Source organism: Bos indicus, chromosome 14, assembly GCF_029378745.1.
Source record: "Bos indicus isolate NIAB-ARS_2022 breed Sahiwal x Tharparkar chromosome 14, NIAB-ARS_B.indTharparkar_mat_pri_1.0, whole genome shotgun sequence".
Lineage (NCBI taxonomy): Eukaryota > Metazoa > Chordata > Mammalia > Artiodactyla > Bovidae > Bos > Bos indicus.
The window spans coordinates 28,357,386-28,363,986 of record NC_091773.1 but is presented as its reverse complement, the minus strand read 5'-3'; the positions used below and the strand labels follow the sequence as shown (position 1 = coordinate 28,363,986).

General features: G+C 45.6%; 1 pseudogene; it reads right to left on the bottom strand.

The window, feature by feature from the left end:
• Window positions 1-6,166: 6,166 nt before the first annotated feature.
• Window positions 6,167-6,292, bottom strand: LOC139187060 (small nucleolar RNA SNORA70; annotated as a pseudogene).
• Between the last annotated feature and the right edge of the window lie 309 nt (window positions 6,293-6,601).

The window sequence follows — 6,601 nt, the reverse complement described above, 5'->3', positions numbered from 1 at the left end:
TGGCATCATCTCTCTCCTCACTCTACGCTGGCTACCAGCTGTCCCAACCTCCTTTCTGGGTCTTCCTGTCCCAGCTGCTTCCACACATGAGCCTTGCACTCAAGCTCTCTGGTCTGAAATGCACTCCCCCTCCTGCCAACCACCATCGAGCTGCTGGCTCACATGCTGCTTTCCTTCCTCCCTTTCCATCTTTACTGAAATGTCACCATCTGAATGATCCTCTCCTGATCAAGCTACACAAAACTGTAACTCTTGTTTTGGCGCTGCCTCCTCTCATTTCCTGTTTTATTTGGTTCCACAGCATATTTTTCTGTAATGTCATTTTATTTTCTTGCTCGTGTCATTATTTTCTGCCTCGTCACTTGGAACATAATTCACGTGAAAGTGAGGACTCTTTAGGGCTTCCCAGATGGCACTAGTAGTAAAGAACTTGCCTGCCAGTGCAGGAGACATAGGAGACTCAAGTTTGATCTCTGGGTCAGGAAGATTCCCTGGAGGAGGGCATGACAACCCATTCCAGTACTCTTGCCTGGAGAATTCCATGGACAAAAGAGCCTAACATGCTACAGTCCAAGGGTCACACAGAATCGGACGTGACTGAAGTGACTTAGCATGCATCACCTTGAACATAATTTACATGAAGGTGAGGACTATTTTTGTCCTACATCACTGCGTGTGGTTGATGCTGATTAAATAATCAATGAAGGGCTGTGTGTTCAATGATGAAAAACTTCTGACTGGGCTGAACTTTGGTATACAATTCACCAGTAATGGACTTCAGGGGTGAAATTTAGTATTTTTAAAAAATTTTATTTATTTGGTTGCGTTGAGTCTTAGTTACAGTGTGTGGGATCTTTTGTTGTGGTGCACGGGCTTCATTGCCCCCAGCAGCATGTGGGATCTTAGTTCCTGGACCAGGGATTGAATCCGGGTATTCTGCACTGCAAGATGGGTTCTTAACCACTGGACAGTCAGGGAAGTCCTGAATTCCAGTATTTTAAATGGAAATTTTGACTATACTTCACTTTTGCTTTATGCATGCATTTTGCAACTTCACTCCCTGAGTATGAGTTGACTCCACTATAGAAGACCATGGCCATGTGGCCCCTTTCATAAAATAAAGAACAAAAACCTGGCAACTCAAAGGTCTGTAAAGCCTCTGATGACCATTGGTAAGTAAATGCTGGTGTCAAGTGCCTCAGACATCAATATACTGAAAAGTGTCCTGGGTTCATTTTCAATTTGAATAATTCAGTAAGTTTCAATTTGTTTCAATAAGTTGAAATAAGTTTCAGTTTGAATAATTTAACCCCCTCAAACACGAAGCTTTCTTGCTTCCAACTCAAAACCCCTGTCAGCCCAGCACCATACACAGAAAAGAACATAAATCCAACTCCATAAAGCACTGAGGAGTAATAACTGATGTTTTCATTCTGTTTTTTTTATGAGGCTACAGAAGAGGTGGAGGGTGCACAGTCACAAATACATTCAGATTTCCTACCACTCTCTGTAGCTATCGTTCATCTTTAAAGTTCTGTAGTCACTCCAATCTCCTTCCCTTTCTGCTCAGACTTTTTCCTCTTCCTCCTCAGTTACCCATCCTGCCCCTAGTCTTCTTTCTTCCATGCATCTCATGACATTTGTAGATCAGTGATAACTCATGTAGATCAATGAAGCTTTTTTTTTTTTTTCTTTTTTTTGGGCAACAACCCTGCTTCCACACTGGGCACAGTAAAGGGGGAGATGGGGGAAGGAGGATTTTCCTCTCCCTCAGGCACAGGCTGGGCTCCTCCATTGTTGGTTTTTGTTTAGTTGCTCAGTCGTGACTTTTTGCAACCCCATGGACTGTAGCCCACCAGGCTCCTCTGTCCATGGGTTTCCCAGGCAAGAATATTGGAGTGGGTTGCCATTTCCTTCTCCATGGGATCTTCCTGACCCAGGGATCAAACCTGTGTCTCCTGCATTGACAAGCGGATTCTTTACCACTGAGCCACAAGGGAAGCCCATCTCTGGTAGTATAGTGAATTCTCTCTCTACTTAGCTGTGCTCAATGCCCCCGGCTCTTGCCCTTCAGCTTGCACCACATTTCCATGAACTCCTGAAGAGCAAAGAGGACGAACATCTGAAGGATCCCCTACTGACAATTAAGCATGCAACAGGCTGTGCCTTCACCACGCCCATCTAATTGTGGTTCATTTGCCTAATACTAAAATGCTCTCAGGTCTACACAAGCCATCTGCTTTCTCCCCAGATTCACTGAGCCCTGATGCATTAAGTATCTATAACACTATTTCTCTCCTTGTCATTAAAGATGGGTATGTGCTATGCTTAGTCGATCAGTCATGTCTGACTCTTGCGACCCCAGGAACTGTAGCCAGCCAGGCTCCTCCTCTGTCCATGGGCATTTGCCAGGCAAGAATACCGGAGTGAATTGCCATTCCCTTCTCCAGGGGATCTTCTCAACCTAGGGATCAAACCTAGGTCTCTTGCATTGCAGGTGGATTCTTTACTGTCTGAGCCACCAGGGAAGCCCAAAGATGAGTATGTGCTCGTGTAAATACCAGTTGGAAGGGTTGAGTCCTTTCTCAGATCTGTCAGTCGTGCTGTTTGCTCTATTAGAGAAGGAAATGGCAACCCACTCCAGTGTTCTTGCCTGGAGAATCCCAGGGATGGGGGAGCCTGGTGGGCTGCCATCTATGGGGTCGCACAGAGTTGGACACAACTGAAGCGACTTAGCAGCAGCAGCAGCTGTTTACTCTGTTATTATTGTGGGTTAGTCTACTTTTGGCACAATTTTACAGCATCATCGAATTTCTACATTAATATTTAGATCTCACATGACAGATTTAATGATCTTAGTTCACACCCCAATGATGTAGGCTTAACTTCATGGTTCACTTGTTTTTGCTGTTTGCTTTCCTGAGTTTCAGCCAAACTAAAGAAACTATGAAAACAGAGTCCGATGACCTGTGAAGGAAAATGCCACCTTTCTTGGTAAAAGAAAACCTGGATTCTTCTAGGTTGGCACCTTAGGAAGGGACTCTGCATGTGGGACTGGAGGAAGTGTAGACCCTGGCACCTCGGCTCCTCCCCCTGTGAGACCTGAGTCGCCCTGGCTTCACAGATGCCGCCTGCTCTTGGAGGCTTTTACTCAAAGTAAGAATGGGATCTCTTCTCCCAGTATCCCATGGCACTGCTGACTGAAGATGAAAACATTTTGTTTATTTATTACCAACTTGAATTTTCCTGAGCAGATTGTACAAGGAGAGGCTACAAAGTCTTCTTCTTTGGTCTATGACCCCAGCCCCCCAGCCCTGTCTCCACAAGACAACCTGTGTAACTGGTTTCTCTGCATCTTCTAGGCGGAGACAAATACAGGATATAGAACACGGCACACACCACCACAAGTGACTCTGCCTCCGGCTGTGTCTTAGAACTACTCCAGCATACAGAGTTCCTCATTCTTTTCTCTCTCCCTTTTAAATACTTTATTTACTTATTTTTTTGCTGTGCTGGGTCTTTATTGCTGCACTCTGGTTTTCTCTGGTTTCAGCCAGCGGGGCTACTCTTTAGCTGGCAGTGTGCGGGTTTCTCATTGTGGTGGCTTCTCTTGTTGCAGAGCTCCGGCTCAGGAATTGTAATGCACGGGCTTAGCTGCTCTGAGGCCTGTGGAATCCTCCCAGACCAGGGATTGGACCTGTGTCCCCTACATTGGCAGGTGGACTCTTATCCACTGGGCCACCTTCATTATAGAAAAGAAGTCCCTCATTCTTTTCTGTAATGACCACTGCATAGCTCTACCATAATTCATTTAGCCAGTTTCCAAGCACTTGCATTGTTTCCAGTCTTTTCCTATTACCAAAACTGCTTCAATAAAAATAGTGAAGAACAACTTTTTTGCATATATGTGGCATCTGTAAGACAATTTCCTGGAAACTGCTGGGTCGATGAATTGGTGCATCTTTAAGGTTAGTACCTAGTGCCAAATTTACACTAAATATTTTCATGCACACCCTCCACCCCAGCACACACGAGTAATGTATACATTCAGCAACAGTTTACAAAAGGCTTGGGAGCAACGTAAGGGATAAACCTAGTAACCTAAATTTAGATAGCTTTTTATGAGCTGTGGCTCACTATTTTTTAATTGAAGTTTTTAAGAGTAATTTTTGGCTTTGTTGCAAGACTTGTGGGATCTTGATTCCCTGAGCTGGGATCAAAACCGAGCCCCCTGAAGTCTGGACCCCTGGACCTTCAGGGACTCCTTCCCTGTTCTTTAGTCTGTGGTCCATTAGAGAAAGCCTTCCTGACTATAACTGCTTGTGCCGAGCAGAACCTCTCAGCAAGGTTGGGGAGTTGTTTTTCTTCTCCTCACCTTCTGTACATCCTTCAACTTCTCTGAGCCAGAAGGTAACACAAGATGCCTTAGGTAATAAAAGTCAGGAAATAGGAAATCTAGTGTTCTTCCTGTCTCCATTGTCTCAACACCAACATCTGGCCCAACTAGGTCTGATGTCCAAGGCTGAGTATGAGGAGTAGGTGGGTAGCAAAAACCCTGGGACCACAAGGTCCTTTGCTATTGTTTAGTCTCTTAGTTTTGTCCGACTCTTTGTGACTCCATGGGCTGCAGCATGTGAGGCTTCCCTGTGCATCACCGTCTCCCAGAGCTTGCTCAAACTCATGTCCATTGAGTCTGTGATGAAGTCCTGGAAGATGGAAAAGGGAAAAGGGATGAGGAAGGAGAGTCTTCTCTCCTGATAGGAGAGGGAGGCTCTATGCTGCTCTGGGTGTATTGTGGGTGATGTCACTGTTGGCTTGTATATATTTGTAGGGCTGTGGAAAGATGCCACTGAAGATAGTTTCTATTCTTCTATGGGATCTTAAAAGGAAGATAATTTCCTTGGTTCCAAATCCTTGAATTTTATTAATTATTGGTGAAATTCTAATATAACAACTACTAATTACAATTAAAAAAAAAAACCCTGGACAAAACTATCTGTAATAAAAGATGGTCAGGCAGCGTTTGCTATGTGGTTATCATGTGTGCTTGGGTGCTAAGTTGCTTCAGTGGTGTCGGACTGTTAGTGACCCTATGCACTGTAGCCGTCAGGCTCTTCTGTCCATGGGATTCTCCAGGCAAAAATGCTGGAGTGGGTTGCCATGCCCTCCTCCAGGGGACCTTCCTGACCCAGGGATCGAATGCTCATCTCCTGCATTGGCAGGCTAGCTCTTTACCACTAGTGCCACCTGGGAAGCCCGTGGTTATTATATTCCTTTCCTTTCTGGGCCACAGCTCAAATCTCTTCTCTGCTTTCCTTGCTGTTTGGTGAGGTCCTTGTGACTACGTTCTGGACAGAGGAAAGTAGGCAGAAGTCCCAGGCACTGTTTCCAGGCCTGGCCCCTAAAAATCCGCCCCCCATCATGCCTCCATGACATCACTTTTTCTGTCTTTCTTTCTTTCTCCATTTGACCAGCTGGAGGTGAAAGGCTTCCAGGCTTTAGGTCACAGGAAAGCCAGAGCACAGAATGAGTCTTGGGCCTGAATTCTTCTTTAAGAGAGCAACTCAGGAAAGCCTAAGATTTGTAGCCTCCAACTTATCAGCTAAACACCACCACCAACAAAATAGGGGGATGCTAGTTCTCTCCTTGGACTGATCTCTGCTGGCAGGTTACTGTAACATCCAGATATATATATGTGCTTCCAGGCAAGAAAGCATGAAAGTAGAATTCAAACTCACAGTAGAGCTTTCTCCAGCTTAATTTATTTATTAACAGGAAAGTAGAATTTATTGGTGGGCATGAGTAAGGAGGGGCCAATGCCAAGCTCTCATGAGTGTAGGGCCTGCCATCGGTCCAGAGGGCCAGGATTAGGCATTGACCCCACAGTCAATGGGATGACCTGCTTTTCTGCCACCATGTTTTCAAATTCATCCACATTCAGCTCCACTGCTTGGAGATTGAGATCTTCTGGTACCCGGGGAACTTGAACTTTGCCCTGTGAAGGGCCTCAATCACGTGCTCCTTGCTCTGCAGCTTGGTGTGGATGGACATTACAATTTGGCCAATGTTGATCCTGGCCACTGCGCCCTGGGGTTTCCCAAAGGCACACATTTGTCTGGAGCATAGACTGGGGATAGCATGCCAGTCAGGAATGTCCACTGGAAGGGGTTGTCTCCAAGGTCTCTTAGGGCAACCTGTACGGGCAACAGGCTGCCTGCACTACCAGGGAGGCTGCTCTTTGCAGCTATGCCCCAACTTTAAGTAAAAAATTTTACCCTGAGTTAGAAGGGCTCAGATAATTCTGCATAAAACTTCTTCAGTGAAAGTCACTCAGTCGTGTCCTACTCTTTGCGACCCCATGGACTATAGGGTCTATGGAGTTCTCCAGGCCAGAATATTGGAGTGGGTAGCCTTTCCCTTCTCTAGGGGATCTTCCCACCCATGGATCGAACCCAGGTCTCCTGTATTGCAGGTGGATTCTTTACCAACTGAGCTATCATGGAAGCCCCCAAACTTCTTGAAATAAAAACCAATATAGAAGTCTACTTTGCAAACTAGAAGGTACTTCTAAGAAGAGTAAACTCTACTTCAGTGGCCCCCA